The sequence below is a fragment of the Arachis ipaensis genome, chromosome B7, assembly GCF_059453495.1.
Source record: "Arachis ipaensis isolate K30076 ecotype BB chromosome B7, ASM5945349v1, whole genome shotgun sequence".
NCBI lineage: Eukaryota > Viridiplantae > Streptophyta > Magnoliopsida > Fabales > Fabaceae > Arachis > Arachis ipaensis.
In genome coordinates, this window is record NC_142442.1 from 37,382,733 (window position 1) to 37,404,781 (window position 22,049).

The window sequence follows — 22,049 nt, forward strand, 5'->3', positions numbered from 1 at the left end:
TAGGAGCCAAGAAGAACTAGTGTCATGATGATCTCTATCTTTTTTTTCCGGTTTTAAATCATGTTGTAATTTTGCTTCATTTTCATCTTCAATTGTAATTTTGTAGGTTTGGTAATAAAAAAGGATTGAAAATTTATAATGTAGTAATGAAGATCAAGTAAGGAAAAGAATTTTTTTTTTTAATTTAACAAGGCTTTCGCCACGCTTCAAAAGTGTGGCCGTATCTCTACCTATCGCCACACTTCAAAAGCGTGGCCATATCTCCCATATGGCCACGCTTTTAAAACGTGGCCATATCTCTCGCATACGGCCACGCTTTAACAGGTGGCCAGTTGTAAAAAGCGTGGCAAAAGAAAAAGCGTGGCGATAGGTCACCAAAAGCGTGGCGATAGAGCAACCGCCACCCTTTCATACGCCACCCTTTCAAAAGCGTGGCGGTAGCTCAAAAAGCGTGGCGAAAAGCTATCGCCACGTTTTTTTCAGCTTTTCACCACGCTTTAAAAGCGTGGCAATAGACATTTTTTCTTGTAGTGAGAACACGCAGTATCGGTCGACCTACCAGCTGAAGGTAGCAACTAGGAAGTCGCCGTATCCCCTTTGCTCATCTTTGGATGCACTGAGGACGGTGCAAACTTTTAAGTGTGGGGAGGTCATCCGACCGCTCGACATTTTTGGGTGACAAGTTTTTGATCCCAACACTTTTGCATTTCATTTTTAGGTCTTTTAGGATTTTTGGTTGCATTGCATATGTATATATTAAGCTTAGTCAAAATCACGATATTTTCCAAGGATTTTATCTATAAGGGCACCCCAATTGATTGAAAAAAATTATTTTTTTTAGAACTTGCTTGAATTATATACTTTGTGGATCATGTTTTGAGCTAAGAACACAAGCATGTGAGATTTGAGCCTAATTGTGTGGTTACATCATACATAACCACTTACTTTCATTCTTGTGTGCATTATTCTCTTTCTATGATTGTAATCCTTGATTTGTTTGATTCTTTATGTCAATTATTTTGTGTATACATGCATTTATATGATTGAGGCCATTGTTCAAATAGCTCACTTACCCAAATAGCCTACCTTTTATCCTCCATTGTTAGCCAATTTTGAGCCTATACTTAACCCATTTGTTCTTAATTGTAGCACATTACAAGCCTAAGTGAAAAACAATAAATGTCCTTAATTTGAATCTTTGATTAGCTTAGGCTAGTGAGAGTGTTCATCATTTGATTTTAGGAACAGTGGGTAGAGATAAAAGTGTATTTTTGTATTTGTGTTGAGAATCTTGGGAATTGGGAACATACTCATGTATTAATCATGTGTAATCCTTATGCATTGATATTCTTGTATATATTTTAGTTTGAAAAGAAAAAAAATGAGAAAAAAATAATATATATATATATATATATATATATATATATATATATATAAAAGAAGAAAAAGAAAATATATAGAAAAGAAAGAAAAAGAAAAGCAATAAAAAGGGGACAAAGTGCCCCAAAAGTGAAGTTCAATAAGAGTCAATACATATGTGTGGTGATCAAAAAGGGAATACATGAGTGTGTGTAAAAGTGAAGAATGGATAGCTAGGTTGTTTAGAATTGTATAAGTTATCATAGGTTAGGTGGGAAGTTTAAGTCAATCAAAGATCCAAATCTCAAACTTACTTGACCATATGCATCCTACCTTGACCCTAGCCCCATTACAACCTATGGGAAAGTCCTCATGATATTTGTATGCATGCATAAAGTAATTGTTGATTGTTAGATGAAAAACAAATCTTGGAAAACATGATTAGGGGAGAATTGAGTGAATCAACCCCATACACTTGAATGACTAGAGCGGATACACATCCGGTGAGGGTTCAATTGCTCAATTACATGTTTCCACCCATGATCATCTCTTTTCTTGCAAGTTTGTAAAATCTTTTTAATAATTCAATTCAATTGTGGGTTTGATTTGACTCCTATAGCTTTAGCCCTTATACTTATATATGTATTCTTGAAAGTTGACTTATTTTGACCAAGTAGTTGCATTCATGTAGATAGATTGCATATAGATAGGTTGCATGTAGTTAGTTTGCATTGAATAAATGTTGATGCCCTTTTGGTGTAGCCAGGTCCTAGCAATCCAAGAACACCTCACAGTATATCAGCTTCATTTCCAACTAGTTGCAGTCTCTCGTTGAACCTGAGTACGATCTTTCTACCGTTAGCTGGCTTCATAACTTCCTTCACACTTAGATGAATTTGCTTGAATGTCCCATCGGACTCTATAAATTATAGTTACTCTATATGAGTAACCATTCTGGCCAAGATGCAATGAAATCATAGAAAAATTAAGCATAAATAAATGGGATAAATTCTTGTATACCAATTCTTTTAACATCCCGAAATTTGGTGGTCTTGCGTCCCTTGCGCTTCTGAGCCTTCAATGCAGCAAACAGGTTGTCAACGTGTTGCTCAAAAGAGTCTACCTCATCTTCCTCTGGGTTTAAGCCTTCATCACCCGGCTCCGAGTTTTGAACACTATTCGTGCAAGTTTGTGGAGCAGGTAGTGGTTCGGTACGAGGCGGTTGAAAGGGGCGTAAAGATGAGGTTGCGGGGGCACCAGCACCACTAGACGGGGAAATTAGACAATCCACTTGATGCACAGATGAAGCTGCAGCAAATCTTATTTGAGGTTGCTGACTGATAAACTCCGATTTCGTGGTTTATCTTGTGCTTAATTTGGGGGATTTTATCACCTTTTCCCACATTTATTCAATGAAATAGCATGATTTTGTAATTCTCTCTTGAATTGTGCTTAAGAGTAAAAACATGCTTTTTAGGCCCTTAAATTAGTGATTTTAACTCACTTTAATTCCATAAGATGCCTTGATGTGTTTGTTGAGTGATTTCAGGTTCATAAGGCAAGTATTGGATGGAAGAAATGAGGAAAAAAGCATGCAAAGTGGAGAATGCATGAGAAAACAAAAAAAAATTGGGAATGCATCGATGGGCGCGCACGTGCAGAAGTGATTTCACATAGAGACGTGCACGCGTACATACCGCGTACGCGCGGATGAAGAAACAGCCAATCGACGCGCACGCGCACATGGCGCGTACGGCCGATACCAGCACGTGACTCACTTAAAGGCAAAATGCTGGGGGTGATTTCTGAGCTACCCAAGGCCAAATCCAACTTGTTTCTGAGTGTATTTCATGCAGAATTGAAGTCCAAGCAAAGGGGGGCAATTGTTTGAAGTGTTAGCATCATGTAGAGTAGTTTCTAGAGAGAGAAGCTCCCTCTTCTCTCTAGAATTAGGTTCGGTTAGGTTAATCTCTTCTAGATCTAGGTTCAATCTCATGTTTTCATCTTGCTTCCTTTATGAATTCTTGCTTCTACTCTTTGATTTTCATGGTTTGTAGTGTTAATTTTCCTTTTATGCTTTCTTTTATGTTCATGGATGCTCTTGTTGGATTTGGATCCCTTTTAATGCAATTTAATGTTTGATGTTCTTTTATTGTTGATTTGAGTTGTGAATTTACTTTCTTTGCAATTGGTAGTTGGTAGATTTATAATTCTTGCATATTTACCATGCTTTCCATTTATACCCACCAAGTGTTTGACAAAATGCTTGGTTAGGATTTAGAGTAGACTTTGAGCATTCTTGGCTTGGAAAGAGTAATTAGGTAATATTGAGTCATGAAAACCCAATTTAGATTGGTGATCTAGAGTTGTTAGTTAATATTAATTCCATTGACTCTAATCTCTTGCTAATTTAATTAGTGAGTTGATTGGGACATTTAGATTGAGATTAGCTAGTCTTGTTTGACTTTCTCTCATGGAAGATAATGTGATACCTTCTTCTAATGTTGGAGATGACGAAATAAGATAAATTCTTGTTAATTATTGTTATTAGTGACTAGGATGGAAAGCCTATGATCTCAATCCTTGCCTTGAATGTCTCTCTTTATTAATTGCTTTCTTTAATTGCTCTCTTTACTTTTCTTGTCATTTATTTTCTTGTCCTCTTATCAAATCAAACCCCCTTGTTCCTTCATAGCCAATAAGCATACACTTCATTGCAATTCCTTGTGAGACGAACCGGAGTCCAAATACTTCGGTTAATTTTTATTGGGGTTTGTACTTGTGACAAAACCATATTTTAATTTGATGTGAGAGTTGTTTGTTGGTTTGGAGCTATGCTTACAACGAAGTAATTCCTTTCTTTAAGAAGAAAATCTAGACCGACAATAAATTTTTGTATCACTGACATGCTGTGTTTAACTTTGATTTCTTCATGTAACGACCCATCCTAGGCATCTCAGTAAACTGGGTACCACCAAGGATATCACTTATACTTTTATCAAACTGAAAAAAAAAATGATGATTTTACAGCACTAAATATCAGCAAATAAGTAAATCCAAACCAAAAAAAGAGAGAAGCATCAACTCAGCTTCCTAGACGGGAGAACTTAAAAATCGTACATAGTGGAAAACACTTCGAGGAACACTGCTAGCAATAGTTTATTTGGTTAAATATAAAATTGATAAGTTTATATTTAAACTAGCCAACTTTGAAGTTGAGACATGAGCATTAAAATGACTAATTATTTAAAGTAGAAAAACTAATAATGCATATTCCCTGGCAAAAACTAGTTGTATGTTTTAAGTAATGTTTTACCTCCAATTCAGCCACTGAAGCTTTAGGTCATGCAAGAATCAAATGCTTTTCAAGTACAATGTTATGACAAGAAAGTTATGTCTGTCAAAGAGACTTCTAAAACAAAGCTACTAACCGCACAAATTCCTGAAGAATATAACTCAAATTTGGAAGATGTCAATAATATATATGCATTATTGTAATAATTTTTCATCTATCAAACTTAATAGCAAGAAATCCAACATGATTTTGACAAGGAAAAGAAGGGCATAATAATTTATTGAATTCAAGGATACAAATAATATCATAAACAACCAATTCAACATAATAAAAAATAAAAAATGGAATGAAAAGAAGCATCTAGAAGGATATCAAAATTTGGATGATTTATCTAAAATAGATATCAAAATTTGGTTGAAATATGCACTTATTAAAGTAGGGAGGAACAGGGCAACGAGAACCTTTTGTCATGCTCCTAAACTGTTCAAAAGTAGCATATTACATAATATATCCTCCTAAATTACAGTAAAAACAATTCCCATTAGAACACCACAAATGTTGATATGATAACAATATAACCTTCTTGCTAATGCAAATCAAATGTCTAGTAAAATACTAGGAACAAAAAATACTACCAAATGCAGTGAACCAAAGATAAACTAAATTATTAGTGAATCAAATATATTATACAAGTGCAGCATGGCAACAATGCTTCCTTGAAGTTGATTTTTCTTATTTAGTATTTTTAAACTAATGTAACAGTAACAAAGGGAGGAATTTGATCATGGAAACACAAAACTAAATCCATAAATAAGGGATAAGTAATAGGTGAACTTTCAATTGGCAAATCAACAACCACACAAAGTCAACTAGCGGTGCTTACCGGCAGCGGGAGGAAGGTTATTGACGGTAAGAGAGGAGCACCTCACCACACAGCTTCTTGACGGGTGGACACAGCTCGACGACGCGGATGGATTCTGGTTTTAGGACGTCGACGGCTACTCCAACTTGACCAGCTCTAAACACTACTTGGAGGAGGAGACTGGGTCCAATGGCAACTAAATTGGGGTGCAGAGAGTGGAAGGCTTTAGCGGTGACAATAATAAGGATTAAGGAAGTGGCAGGGGTTTATGGGTTTTGAACAAAAAGAGAGTAATTTGAGTCTCTTTCGTAGGGGTGTACATAAAATAACCAAATTGTGGTTAACCAGTTAAAAAACCATAACCACATTTTGGTTAACCCATTTAATAAAATAATTTTAAAAACCATATCCATATTATTAAAAAGTGGTTAACCAAAACCAAAATTAAAAAATCGGTTTTTAACCGATTAACCAAAACTAAAACCAAATTTTATGCAACTCTTGTGTTCAAATTGGTTAACCGATTTTTTTGTAAATACCAGTTTTTAATCGGTTAAAATCGGCTTTTAACTGGTTAAAATCGGTTTTTAACCGATTAAAAATCGATTTTTAATTTTTTTTTGAAAAATCTAATTTTTCTATGTGAAAACCATTTTTTTAAAAATCGGTTATTTTTCAAAACAGGTTTTATTTTTATAACCGGTTAAAAATTGGTTTTTGAATTTTCTAACCGGTTAATAACCAATTTTATCATATAAAACCAATTTGGTTAATTAACCAAATTATATTTTTGGCTAACCCAAAAACAGGTTTGGTTTTTGGATTAACCAAACCATGTACAATCCTACTCTTTTGAAGGATTGATACATACACTACTAATAAATTATAATAGTCCCAATCAACACCACTAGACTATCAAAACAGTCCCAATCATATCAGGAGACTATAAAAAAGTTTAACTTTGGAGTCTATGATGCAGATTTTGGGTGGGAAAAATCTATCTGGACGAGTCCTATTGATTCAACAATTCACGGGCTTGTTTAACCCTGCTTGTTTTGCATAAACCATCCACCAAAGCCCCATATATAATAACATTTGGTTTTTCAGTGTTGTTATCATCATCCAATTTGAAATACATGTCCATATCAGAGGTTTCTATGTCACCTTGCATTCTGGCAAAAATCTGGCAAGCTTTTTCAATTTGCCCAACTTTACAATGACTATCTATCAAAGCTGTATATGTAACAATATTTGGCATGAAACTTTCATGTACCATCATCTTGAATAGTTTATTTGCATCGAACAACTTTCTTGCCTTCAGGTATGCATGAATAAGTTCAATATACGTCACCACATTAGCCGTCAACCATACCATAACATTTCATCACACCATTTGCGAGCTTGTTGGATGAGACCAGCTTTGCAAAAGCTACCAATCAAAATAGTATAGGTGTAAACACTGGGAACAATGCCATTCCTTTTAATTTCTTCAAACAAAAGAAAAGCCTTCTCTACTTTGGAGGCATTACATAAAAAAGTAATTACTTTAAAATATGTACTATCATCTGGAACAAAACCCTTGCTTATCATTTCACATATTATCTAAAAGGCTTTATCAAACTTTCCAGCCCCACAAAGACACCGTACAAAGTTGTTTACATTGACCTTATATAATACAACCCTTGAATCCACAAATGAACTAATATTAATAGCTACAAAACTATACTATCATAACCACTACCAAAAATACTACCCTGCAACTAATCACTAATACTTACGCTAATTTGCGGTGTAATGGATATACAATGAAAGTTATAAATTCAACGAAGAATTAACCTAGCGTTTAATCCAACATTGATGAAGTTTGTATGTAAGCAAGAAATAATGCTTTAAACCTCGAAAGGCAGGAAAAGTTACCATTAGTTTAGATTCTTAGATTCACAAAAAAGATTATTATGTTCACAAGAAATGATGCTTTAAACCACAATCTGCTATCATCACTAGTTATAGCCAAAATGAATGAGTAAAGAAAATGGCTAATAGGGTGGGAATGATTAAGAAAGTGGCGGAAGCTATAATAAACCATAAAATGGCAGCGCAAAGTGCAGAACCATGGTAGTGGAGCACAAAATAGTCCAAGCAAATCAAACCTTTATCTGTATAGTCAAATAGTAATAATAACAATAACTTGGAACTTGGATTAGGTACTAAGCACTGCAACACACAAAGTTTATCATTATTAGTATTTTAGTTATTATAAAGCTTCATGATTCAACTCCAGATCTCTCTTGGGGGACGAAATTGGGTAACTCTCCATACAAACAGAAACACATGATCTCGTGCATTATGAGATCTGAGAGTTTAATTATTCGACATTTATTCTAGAAATAAACATATATATAAACACTACTATACTATGCAAAATCTTCAGCAACTAGCCCCATCCCCATTGAGTTAAACTATCGTACCCAACTAAATGGCTAAATAAATCACTGAAATCCATAATTTACTTTCACCTCCTCCAGTATTTGGTGCAAAAGAAATATGTCCGTGCTAGTTATGAACTCAAAGCCGAATTTCTTGCGGTACTTTGCTCCAAATTGAAGCAATCCTTGCAATGTTCAAAGTCTCAAATATGTAAGACCTTTGGCGGTGTCTTTTAATTACATAATAATAAAACCACCGGATTGACTATGGCAAGTTGAAATATAGTAAAAGACCCTTTTTGCAGGCAGACATATGACATCGTATCGTCTTAATTTCTCCATGCCCTGTAGTAATAGCATCACCTATGTGCCTGTGTGCTGAGAATGCATCCAACCATGCTCAAATTGGCAACTTGTTGAACCACAAGTCTCTTGCGATTGATGTTGCATGCTCCAGCGAAGAGAACGAAGAAGCCTTTTCCATTGCCTTGCAAAACAAGAAGCTAGATCCACAAAGAAAGAGGTCCATCTCTTCCAATTTCCCTATTAAGTCCAATCATGTCAATCAATATATAAGTCCAGGCACAGTAGGTTAAATAATACAACAAATTAAATAACTTTAAGACAAAATAGATCATTAATATCAGTTTCCAGGTGGAGCAATTGTAACTAATGAGTAATATACATCAAGTGTTTTCATGTTCTAATTTTTATTATATGCTAGTTGCTAATTAATAATTTTGCAAGTGTCTAACCCTCAACAGGACTATACATAGAATAATAGTGCACATGTCCTATATTGGTGACTAAATACATCTATAAATCGGTAGCCTCTTCGCAAGTATCGATGGCATCAGTGGTGGGTTCTTCTAAATCGTCGTCCATTCTCAATGACAAACCTTCGACGTCAAACTCAGACAACCCAGTCAAACTCGGTTGAGGGAAAAGTTTGACTTGACATTATTCTATGTCTTCACCCATGTCAAACAAATCCCTTGGGTTCACATGGACTACTACACTCCATTCTTTATCAACTTCATCATCTACATAGTATACAAGGCAAGCCTCGGATGGAAGAATGTACAGTTCGTCATCTTCTCGATCACCGGTATGAATTGGATGAGAGAAGTTGACCACTGTGTGTCCCAAAAAGTCTTATTTTATGCCTCTGCCAGAGGTGGTATTTGCCCAAATACATCTAAACAAGACGACTATGAATTGACCGCTGTAATTTAACTCAATGATGTCCACTAATTTTTCGTAATACGAGCCGTTACCAATAGCACCATTACTGTCGCGCTTGCTTGCATAACTCATAATGTAAGAAGTGACATAAACCCCGCTATTTTGGGTTTTCAACCCTTCCTCTCTCCACAAGGTTCTAAACTTAAATCCATTTACGTTGTAAAATGTAAAGCGGCTAACTTGAACATTGGGGCCACATGCAAGCCACTACAATTCGTTCGAGTGCATGATGCTTCCCAATGAAACCTTGCAAGGAAAAATTATGTGTTCATCAACTTGGGATACAAATGACAGGACACCATTTGAATATGTAAATGGATTAATGATAACAGGATTCACCTCACACTTGAACCAATCGGAAAATTCTCTGTGCACAACACTGCCTATGTGAGTCTGGGACTTTGTTTTACTTTCCATCTTTCTCTTTGTGATGGCCCTAAAATCACTGGATAGGTCACAACAATTTCATGTCAAAATCTCCAACTGTAGTAGATCATTATCGAAATCCATAATTTCAAATTCACTTACTCTAAGAATTTTTCCACGGTCGAACAATTGACCGATACGTGACGATGAGCTTGGAATTTTTTAGTTGGTGTGAGAGTTTAAAGAGAAGCAGCCCGACAGCCTTTCCAACCTCTAGGAACATGGTTGCACTTTCATTAGGCATAAGTTCACGCAGTTGATTATCAACACGCATTGGTTGATTAATCCTACTCTCAACATTATCTAGGTACCTTGAACAGAATACGAGAATCTCCTCAGATAAGCATCCCTCTGCAATTGAGCTTTCTGGTTGTGATCTGTTATGCACGTACTGCTTGAGATGACATACCTACCTTTGAGAATATAGCAGGTGCATATTATGTTGGGGTTGCCGAAATTAAAAATATAAACACAAATTCAATTGATGATTACCTTTCAATTGGGTACATCCATCGATAATGCACTAGGCCACCGAGACGCACCTCCTCAACCAGATGTACTGTCAAGTGAACCACGACTCTGAAGAAAGATTGGAAAAATTCATCTCCATGAGACACAGAGTGTGAACACATGATCCTGAAGGAGAGGAAGTTGTTGAGGGTATACGGATTTGCTGCATATTCGGTGAAAAAAGGAAGATAAATCCGCCAGGACAGAAGACACTAGGGCAGGCAATGCATTCTATATTGACCATTTTTTTAAACACAACAGGTTAATAGCAATCACCTTTATTTACTTAAAAAATAGAATGTACAATACTCTTTTATTTTAGACCATAATAAGAGTACAATATTCAACTGCTTGTTTTTGGAAATATGTTATTTTAAAATCTTTAAAATTTAATTTATCCAAATAATTTATTCTTACAAAAAATTATTATAGTAAAATTTAAAAATTTTATTTTTATACTAAAAGCAATAATAAATATGTATAAAAACATATTTAAAATTATTTTTTTAAAATACTATAAATTATTTTTATTACCTTTTGAGAATGTTTAAAAAGAACTCAACTTTTATGTTTTGTGAATATAAAAGAAGTTTATAACTATGATCTTTCGTATATAGTCGTCTAAAAAGATAGATAAGTTTAATTGAATGATAGTAAAAATATTAAATTTTTATTCATTTTCATTATTCAATTTCATCTTATTATTCATTTCATTCCATGCATAATTGTTATAATCTCCATGTATGCTACTCAAGCAATTTATGTAGTTTGGCATCTTCTTCAGAAACCTCTATAACCTCTAGCAGTTTTTGCCAAATTCGCTTTTTCAGGAAAACTACGGGTGCCTCTAGCGGATTACGTTAAATTTAAAAACCGCTGTATCCTATAGCGGTTTATATAAAATAAAAAAAGTTGCATACGAGTATGATGTTTTACAAAAGAATCCCGCTAGGGAGACAATAGGGTATCTTTACAATGTCTACAATGGGCTGTTTATTTGGCCCAATATGAGTTAAAAAAGAAAATCAACCCACCTTTACCCTAATTCCAAAAGTCCTATTCATTTTTGTGTTAATTATAACCACATAATCCCTAATTCAAATTTTTTCCAATTCCCTTTTTTTGTATCGACGGCAACCTTACCCTCCAAACCCTGCAGAGTTACTCCTGATAATCCCACCATCGCGGCACGCGTAACCTGGAACCTCCATCAATGCTGACCAGACCTGCACCGCCCAACCTCCTTCATGCGTGTCGTCTTTTATCGCTGGTAGCAACCACTTCAGTTGACCCCTGACCTGCACCGCTCACTATTCCACGCACTCTTCTTCCATCGCCGGTTTGTCTCAGCGTGAGTAACCTGTATGGTGTGCGCGCCCTGCATTCGCCTCTGTTCTGCCTCCTGCGTCAGCCAGTTGAAGCCCTGACTGTTGGATGGGTCACGGTCTCCTTGCTGTTACGGCCTGGTGCGCGTAATTAAACTTCGCACAACTGAACCAGCAAGTGCACTAGGTCGTCCGAGTAATACTTGAGTAAGTCAGGGTCGATCCCACGAGGATCGTTGGCTTGATTCAAGCTATGGACACCTTGTAAATCTTAGTCAGGCGGATATAAAAGTTGTTGATTGTTTAAGCGCATAAAAGTAATATAAATATAACGTTACTCAGTAATTGTAGATTCAGTGATAAGAAGATGGTTAAGGCCTCGGTAATGCTTTATTCTTCTAGATCAATCCTGTCTTACTATCTACTCCAACTGTGAATGATTTCTTCTATGGCAGGGTGTATGTGATCAACGCCAGTTGAGAGGCCGCTAATGTTCCTCTAGGCCGAACACCAGGCTTAGTGCGCATCCAGTCTGAATGAAGGTGAAGTTCCTACAGCTCATTCCCCTTGGTGATCCTACTCAAAACACCACAGACAAGGTCGAATCTTCTGGATCAGAGAATGCTGCGCCTTGGTTTTAGCCTTTACCACAAAGACTTTAATCTCCCCATACCTCGGCTGAACTGATGTCTCGAGAAGTCCCCAACGAATTCGTGGATTAGTTGTCTAAGAGATGTATGATCAAGCTTGTGGTTCAGCGTTGTTCGATGAAAGACTCACACTGATACCCATGTAGAATAGAGATAACTTGTGACGGTTCAACTCATTCATAAGGTTGAAGAACGAAGATACATCTTAGAATAAAATCAAACACGAATGGAAATAGAACAGTAGTACTTTTATTAATCCATAAAATTCAGCAGAGCTCCTAACCTTAACCTAGGAGGTTTAGTGGCTCATATTGATAGAGAAATACAATTAAACGTAAAAGAGGGGGAAGAAGATCTAAAGTAGAGTGATCTTCTCCTATATATAATAAACTAATGACTAAGGACTATATAAGAAGGGCAAAACAGTCTTTTAGTGCGAGAATCTACTTCTGGGGCCCATTTAGTGAGTGTTTGGGTTGAGCTTTGAGTGTCTCCACGAGCTAGGGTCCCTTAAGGGCATTGAACGCTGGCTAGGGACCCCCTTCTGGGAATTGGACGCTAGCTACTCCCCTGTGGGCGCTGGACGCCAGGAATGGGGTTGGTGGCTGGCGTTGAATGCCAGTTTTGGACCTATAATTCCGAAGCAAAGTATAGACTATTATATATTTCTGGAAAGCCCTGGATGTTAGTTTTCCATAGCCATTAAGAACGCTCCATTTAGAGTTCTGTAACTCCAGAAAAGCTCTTTTGAGTGCACAGAGGTCAAATCCTGACAGCATCTACAGTGCTTTCTCTGTCTCTGAATCAGACTTTGTCAAAACTCAGATTTCAGCCAGAAAATACCTGAAATCACCATAAGACACAAAAACTCATAGTAGAATCCAAAAATATGAAATTTACACTAAAGCCTATGAAAATATAATAAAACTTAAACAAAACATGCTAAAAACTATATGAAAATAATGTCAAAAAGCGTATAAAATATCCGCTCATCACGGCCCCAAACACGTACTGTCGTCGACGATCTACGGTTAGTAGGTTAATTTCTTATTTTCATGACTACTGTTCCTATTGCTTCAAGTTGTAGATACAATTTATCTTGCTAAGATGTTTGATTGTTTATAGTGAATAACTCCATTGTTGCAATTTCAGTATATTGGAACGTGTAGAATAAGCTGTTGGTGTAAGTGGTTGCAATTGATTTAATGTTAGTGCGAGAAGAGTCGCAAACGTTTCGTTTAACTAGCATAGTAGTTTTCCCTCACTTTGTGGACCTTTGCATTCAATGTGACGTAAATTAGTTGACCATTGTCGATCTTTAGTTGACACTAATTAGATGGTTACTTTAGCATGTTTACGGATGGTTGGTTTCTATTCTAGGGACTGATATTTGGTTTTACTAAGGTTTTAGCTTGCTTGACTAATGTTTTTTATGCGTTTATTTTTTTCTCTCTTTAAACAACTAAGCGTAATACCTAAGTCCTATTTAAGATTTCCTGAGGTACAGTAAATGTATATATGCTCCTCAAGTCGCGATACACATTGCATAAGTCAATCACTTATAAATAAGTTTTCTTTTTTTCTTTGGTGATAATTCAATATAACCTTGTTTCCTTGATATTAGATGTATGATTTCTTTTGTCTTTGCTGATAATTCTATGTACACATGATGAGATAAAGTACGAATTAGATGGTTACTTTACCAAACATTTGGATGGTTGATTTTCATCATGGTGACTTTTTTTATTTTAGTATATTGATAGCTTGTTTGAATCAGGTGATGTTTGATGGGTCTCTTTTTTTAAGTAAGCAAATGTATATATGATGCTCAAAGCGGGTTCTGGTCTTAGATATTCAGTCATAATTTTAACTGAAACGGATGGTTACTTTAATATCTATTGGGATGATTGTTTTTTGTTGTAAACATTGCTTTTTGGGACTGCCATATTATTGCGTTGTGTAAATCGAATTTACCTTGTCGATCGTTGTGTTTATAATTGGTTGAGTCGGTCTCTGAGACCCCTTAAACTATTGTTGAAGGCATCCCTTCTCTTCATGGGTCTTATCTTGGGATGCAAAACCGTTTCTTTTTCATGGCAAACAAGAATGTTAGACTATTGTTGGCTTGTATATTTAGTTATAGTTGCTGGGTGTTATATTTGACTACATTTTGTTGGCATATAATAGTGCTCTACAAAGATCTTAATGTTGATGGTATCAACATATTGTGGTTGTGGTCCTCCTTTTAATCTATTAATTGTTTTTTAAGCAATTTGGTGTGACTGTTGTGTGAGTTGATGTTGCTCTCGTTTTGCGATGGTGGATTTAGTTTAGTTTTTATGTCTAGAAACATATTCTAACTTGCAATTGTGAATCAGTGATCAGTGTTTAGTGTGCGAGGTGTTTATTGATTGTTTATTTTTCCTAGGAAATTTGGATTGGGTCAAAAGTAGCAGTTAGAATGTTTACAATGTTTATTTGTCATGTTATTATAATTGTTTTTACTTGGTTATAAACTGAACAGAATCTTGCATTGGACTGTAGAGGACCTTTTGTGTGCAAAGCTATTCACGGCGTTCCAACAGTCCAGAATTCTACAGTCGATACGAAAAATCAAATGGGTAAAAATGTAACACACTATTTATGGCATGAAGCAAACAACTTTATTATTTGTTCTATCGTGAATTTTTTTATTTTTGTTTGACAAAAACTAGTTGAGACGCGAAGCTCACCTTGCTATATCAGCAACTTGTTTTTCCACTTGGAACAACATAACAAGAACGCAAAGTTGGCTGAGATTGAGGCTATTGGATTTGATTTCCTGAGGCAGGTACCATACTGGCATGTGAAGCAGAGCATCATGCTTCAACTTGCAAGGGCCTATGATGTGGATTCAAACACTCTAAGGGTGGACGCAGGGGACATCTGTGTTATCACTAAGCTAATCGGCAAGGTACTAGGCATATCTTCTAGAGGTCAGTAGCAGTTATGTATGATGTGAGAGTTATTGTGCATTCGGTTTGCCTATGCAAAAATTGATTGATTATTGTACAATGTTTCGTTAGTGTAGGGGATGGCATCCCAGAACTGAACAAGAAAAATGCTTCCCATGTTACACTTAAGAGGCAATTCCAAAAGAAAACAACAACACAACTGCGAGACTTTGTCTATGGCTATCCAATGGATACTGAGGAACAACAGATGGTTTTTAGACGACACTTTATCCTAGTGGTGTTAAAGATGTTTATTTATCCAACAAACCAACAAACTATCTCCCCATGGCACATCCCCCTGATTTTGGATGTCTCAAACCCCAGAAGATTCCACTAGCCATATAAGATATTGAAGTGGTTGCAAGATGCAATAAGAAAATTCCAAACCGAGAACCATGAAACACGTGGCGGATGCATGTTCGTCTTGCTGGTATGGCAAATAGTTCACATAATTTTTTCTGCATGTATGACTTATGTTATAACTCCTAACATGTGAATTACTTGTATCCAGATTTTGTACTTTCAGTGGTTAAAGCATGGTCTGTTAGATGCATGTCAAGCAGGCAAGCCATGGGTTGCTGAATGGACCGTTGATGAACTTGATAACAAGGTCATCCTTGTTATCTCCCAGGTACAATCCGTAATGCTTTCATGTTTAGACTCAAGTTGAATACAAATGGTATCAGTGATTTAAGTTGATTTTTGCTATCTTCTTTGACCCATATTGAACACACAGGGATGCATCGTGGACAAGTCCAAGAAAGGTAAAAAATCTAAGGAAGCAACAAGTAGCAAAGAAGATAACTAACAAACAAGGCATAGACGCTCACAACCAGTTCCCGCAAAACAAAATAGAAAGTGGGCGGGGAGAACCGCCACACCACCCAAGGTATATATCTACTTGCATTGGTGAAAGATCGGGTATCATTGCTTTAATTAGGATTGATACTTTGGTATTGCATTCTTCTTTGTGGGGTTGGCAACATGGTATGATGTTCATGTAATTGTTATTTTTTGCGTCATTCTAGCAATTTGGCAAGGCAAGCAATAGAAATAAATGTCCCCGCAAGGACTCAAAACAAGCGCCATCTACCCGGGGCAGGACTGAACTTCCGCAAAGAGATATAGATGCGCAAAAGGTGATCTCCGTTCATTAAAACTACTCGTAGTATTATGCTGGATGTTCATTTTAGTATGTATACGACTGGTTTGAGTAATTATTATGCAAATGACCATCTTGGGACTATAGTCGCGACTTTTGTAGTCATACATGTTATTCTTCTCCAGCAAGATAAACTATTTTATAGTTTTTTTTCCTACTTGAGTTGGTGAAAGATAGGGTATCATTGCTTTAATTAGGGTTGTCACTTTGTTATTTCATTCTTCATAGTGGGGTTGGCAACGTGGTGTGATGTTCATATAACTGTTAATTTTTTTTATCATTCTAGCAGTTTGGCAAGGCCGTGGATAGAAATAAATGGCCCTGTAAGGACCCAGAACAAGCGCCGTCTACCCGGAGCAGGATCGAACTTCTGTAAAGAGATATATATGAGCAAAAGGTGATCTCCGTTCATTAAAACTACTCGTAGTATTATGATGGATGTTCATTTTAGTATGTATGCGACTGGTTTGAGAACTTTTTATGCAAATGACCATCTTCGAACTATAGCCGCGACTATTGTAGTCATACATGTTATTCCTCTCCAGTATGATAAACTATTTTATATTTTTGTTTTTCTTAGTGTTCTGGTTTGATTGTGGTTATTGTCGTGTCAAATATGTACACCACATGAATGCAAGCCTAGTACAAGGAGAAAGTTGCCCATTTGTAGAAGCCGATCCAAGCGAGATAACAAAACAACACGTAAAGCAGAGACTATCCTGCAAAGAAAGGGTACACCTTTGATTGCCCCCGACTCTGATGATGAAGAGAATGAACCACTTGCCAAAAGAAGGAACCGACTATTCCAAAAAAAAAGGGGGTTCGCCATATGATGACTGCCCAGCGGAGACCGAGGTCAATGTCGAACATGAAGGGGCCCACGAAGATCAGTCTGGCCACAAGGAATTAGCTCTACATACCCCATCTTTGGCACTTGTCCAGCTTACCGAATGCAACTTTGATAGGCAAGTTGTGTATGGTTTACTTTGTTGTCTCAGTCTCTTTTACCCATAGCTTGATCAGAGGTCCTACCAAGAATAGCCAGTTGTTTTAGCTAATGTTAGTTTCCATTTGTTGCAATGAATTTGACATCTCCATAATGCAGTGTCCAAAATTCAAAGAAATATTGGTAAATGTTGAACAAGTGTGAAACACATGGCCCATAATCATGGAGCCCCTTCAAACAGTGATGCCAAAGGAGCCATGCCACCATTCTAAGAGTCTGGGAAAACCCAGCTTCTCACTAGGGTTGACTCAGCTTGAGAAGACACCAACTTCATCCCCGACCCCTTCAATTCATCCGAGGCTTAGAAATATAAAGAAAGGCGAGCATAAGGAGAAACAAATCAGAGGATGGATACTAAACTCGTCCCTAGACAAAGAGAAACATTTGGCAGCCTTCGAAGGTCATGAGCATCTAGTTCTACGAAGAAAGGACCTATGGACACTGAAAGCTCCTAGCTGGGTCAACAACATCGTACGTATCTGAGCTGAATCATGCATTTTAATTCAATTAATCATTACCGCTCCTAAATTTCTTCTTGCATACTCTACCATGTAGATCATTTAATGGATTTGCTATAATTTCAATGAATCCCAGTCATCAAGATTCAAGCATGATTTCTACTGCGTGTGTCTAGGAATATTGGTATTTATTCTCTATTGATTATGATACATTTCAGAATGTGTTGGGTTTGTAACTGCTTTTTGCTTTCCAGGAAATGGTCACACAAGTGCATAATCTGGAGTCATTCAAAGATGGTGTAAATTCGGTGTATGTGGGGTTCGGTCCAAGCTTTGGTGAGGATAATAGGTTATTTGACAAGGTCAAAACAGCAAAGAGAAAATGGGTTAGTTAGATTCCTATTTAACTAGTTTACATTTTGGCATCTATTATACACCTTGTAAAAGATTGTACCTCCTTGTATTTTTTTCTGGTTATGTTTCATGTCTTGTTTATGCATGTTTCATTAACACAAAGAGCTATTTGACGCTTTCTTATTGTATTCATTGTAAACATGATGAATTTCCTTTCAAATCAGATGGTTATTTTACTATGGATCTGGATGGTTGGTTTTATCGTAGTGACCCCTGTTTGATTTTCCTATACTAATAGCTTGTCTGAATCATGTGCTATTTTATACATGTGTTATTTTTAAGTAAAAATGGGTATATATGGTGCACAAAGCGAGCTTCGGACTCAAATATTCATACTTGTATTGACATGAAACGGATGATTACTTCTTTAACTATCGGGATGGTTGTTTTTCATTGTATAGGTTGCTGTTTGAGTTTGCCATGTTGTTGCGTAGTTTGATTCTAATCTTCTTTGCTGGGTTTTAAATTTGATTACAGTTGTATATGGGGTGTTATGATGCATTGTGTTTTTAGAAATTTGTTGGGACTATTATTTGATTCAAAGATGTTCTCAGTTTTCCATGGTTGATTATTTAGTTGAATTTCTTTGTTTAAAGGCATATTCAATCTTGTGTATTGTTTGCTGCAGTGGTTGATTTCTTTCTGCCGGGATGACCATTAGTGGGTGTATGCGTTTGACGTGCTAGCAAAGCGACTTGTGATAATCGACAGTTTGCATTCCATTGCGCCTGGTGCTGAATGGGATAAACTCAATGCATATGTGGTAACATAATATCTTCCTTATACCCGCTATAGATTTGCAATACTAAGTTGAATAACACATTATCCCACTTTATATGTGGCCGTTTTCCAGGGGAGACTGATCGAGGACATGGCTAGAGTTGCCATCTTTGCATACGTGCAGACTATAAATGTCCCGCCTTGTTCGTACGCTAGTGTTTTAAAGCTGCCAAACAAGTGAGTTGAATTCACAGCATAACTTTTTTTGAAAATGTGGCGTACTTTCTGTAACATTCATGGCATTGCCAATTGCACCAATGTTTTTGTTATTTGTAGCTTTGATTGTGGCATTTACGTTATTAAGTTCATGGAGTATTGGACTGATGGCGTGGGTTTGATGAATGGGATAAGGTAACTTTAGTGAACTTTTTGGCATATATGATAGATAGTATTATGTCGATTTGGAAATTCTCAAAATAAGGATCACTTTCTCGGTAGCATAGTCCAACCCAACAATCTATCCTCTCAAATCAAAGTTTGATTTTCAAATAAAAAAATTAACCGAGAGTAATTAAACCTCGGGTTGTTCACCTTAGGAACTAGTGACCAAGAGCGCACAATTTTGGTTGTGAAGGCAAAGGGGTTTTCAATAAAGAAGCAAATAATTAAAGGAATTAAAGAACACTCAAAATTGCAATTAATATACTAATGAACGAACCAAAGAACTATGTATGTAATATGAACAAGTAAAACTCAAAATTGATGGAAATGTGGTTCAAAACATAAATGGAACCTTAACTTAGGATGAGTTATGGAATCCCTTCCTTGCCATAACCACAACTATGATAATTATGATAGATTAATCTCACTTAGTTAATCCTTAACATCAAAGAGTAAGTCAAGTGAGCATAATTGTGTTTAATCCACAAATTCTAACTCACTTACTAATTACCTTAGTAAGGAACTAGTGTTAGTGGAAACAAGAGCAATTAACAACCATGAAGTATCCCTAAATGTTGGACATTATAGCTCTAGTGTCCCATATACTCATTTTCCCAGGCCAAGGGGTGGATATCTACCCCATAATCAAAATTGGTATTTCATCAAATACATGGTAGGCATAATAATAAAATATGGCAAAATTGGGAAAATGATAAAAACTATGAACCACAAATGATCAAAATCAACACTAATAACTCAAACAAATATATAATAACCATAAAGTATCAAATTCATCAACTAGAATTCAAAATTGCAAAACTATATATGTATTGATAAAGGAAATGAAAATATAAGAAAGTGCAGAACAAATAATGTAATAAAAGAGAAATTAAGAAATACTTAAAATGAAAAATGGCTAGAATTAAAGATCAAAACTTGAAACTATAAAATTCTATAAAACCCTAATTAAGAACCCTAAGAAAGTTGAGAGAAAATCTAACCTAAAACTACCCTAAAAACTATCTAAGTGTGTTGTCTAGTGTATTGTATGTTATATGTGTTGCTAGCCTCTCCCTTATATGCTCCAGCACTTCAGAAATGGGCCAAAAAGCCTCTCCAAATGCGAGCCATGTGACTTTTTAATGAAGTCACGCGCTGGTACCTGTGCATACGCACACTTGCTGGTTTCGTCAGTCGTGCGTACGCATAGGATGTTGTGAGTACGCACACTTGGCTGTGAGCTTCTCCTTTGTTTTCTTCATGTTTTCTCCCAATTGCATGCTTCTCTTCCACTCTTATCAAGCCATTCTAATCTATTATACCTGAAATCACTCATCAAAACTATCAAGGTATCGAATGAAATGAAAGTGGAATAAAATTGATTAAATTAAGCACAAAATAGCATGTTTTCACAATTGGACATAATTTAGAGAGGAAACACAAAAGCATGCTATTTAAGGGAATAAATGTGGGTTTATATGATGAAATCCACTCAAATCAATTCAAAATTTATCATCAAATATGGATTCATCAATTCTCCCACACTTAAGCAATAGCATGTCCTCATGCTAATCACAATCAAAGGAGAAGGATTAATGGAAAAGCAACTTATTTAATGTACTAAATACATGCATGCAATGATGTAAATATCACCTAATCATGTATCTATATTAAAGCTCCTACTAAATTTGGCAAAAACCAACAATAGAATTCCAATAAATCCAAAATAAATCCGTAGGGCTAAGGTTAACAAATATGGTAATATGACCAATGTCCAAAGAATTGATTTGAAGTTTTCAAAATTAATTTCAACAACTTGTAAGAAAACACAAGATAAGAGATGGAAGCATAAAATTGAGCGATCGAACCCCTCACCAGATGTGTATACACTCTAATCGCTCAGTGTTTAGGGCTTAATCACTCAATTCTCCTTTATTCAAGTTTTCTAAGATTTGCTAGTCATCTAACAATCAACAAATACTTGATGCATGAATGTAAATATCATGAGGACTTTTGAGGGTTGTAATGGGGCTAAGGTGAGGGTAGGATTAATATAGTTAAGTGGACTAATAGATTGGATCTCTGATTAGCTCAAGCATCCCACCTAATCCTATATCAACCCATGTACACATAAGAAACCAACCTAACCTCCTATTTATCTCCTTTCTCACACTCACTCATGCATCTTCTTTCTAATTCACACACATATGCACTTTTTATTTAGCATTTTTATTATCATTTCTTTTCTTTTCTTTTCTTTTCTTTTCTCTTTTCTCTTTTCTTTCTCTTTTTTTTTCACTTGGTATTTATACCAAAATTTCTTTTCTTTTATCATAAAAGAAGAGATCCATATGTTTTAAGTAATGAATGCATGAGTGTTTACCCATTTTTCCAAAATTTCTCAATGAATACTCAAAGTAAACTTACTAGTTACTATCAATGTTTCTCCGAAAATCTTCCCCTACGCTTGATTAACACACATTATTCAACCCAAACTAATCAAAGATACAATTCATGGACATTAATAGTTTTTCGCTTAGGGAGAATGATGTGCTTAAAATTATAATAAAAAGGGGAATTAAAAGGCTCAAAAGTGGGTTACGAAGGTAAATGTAAGGGTTGGCTATATAGGTTAGTGAATTTTAATTTCAAAAATGGCTCACTCATACTAAATGCATTCAAAACATCAAATATAGGACATAAAGATTCAAGCAAATCTAAGATCACAATCACAAAGTTGTATAACACATAAGAACA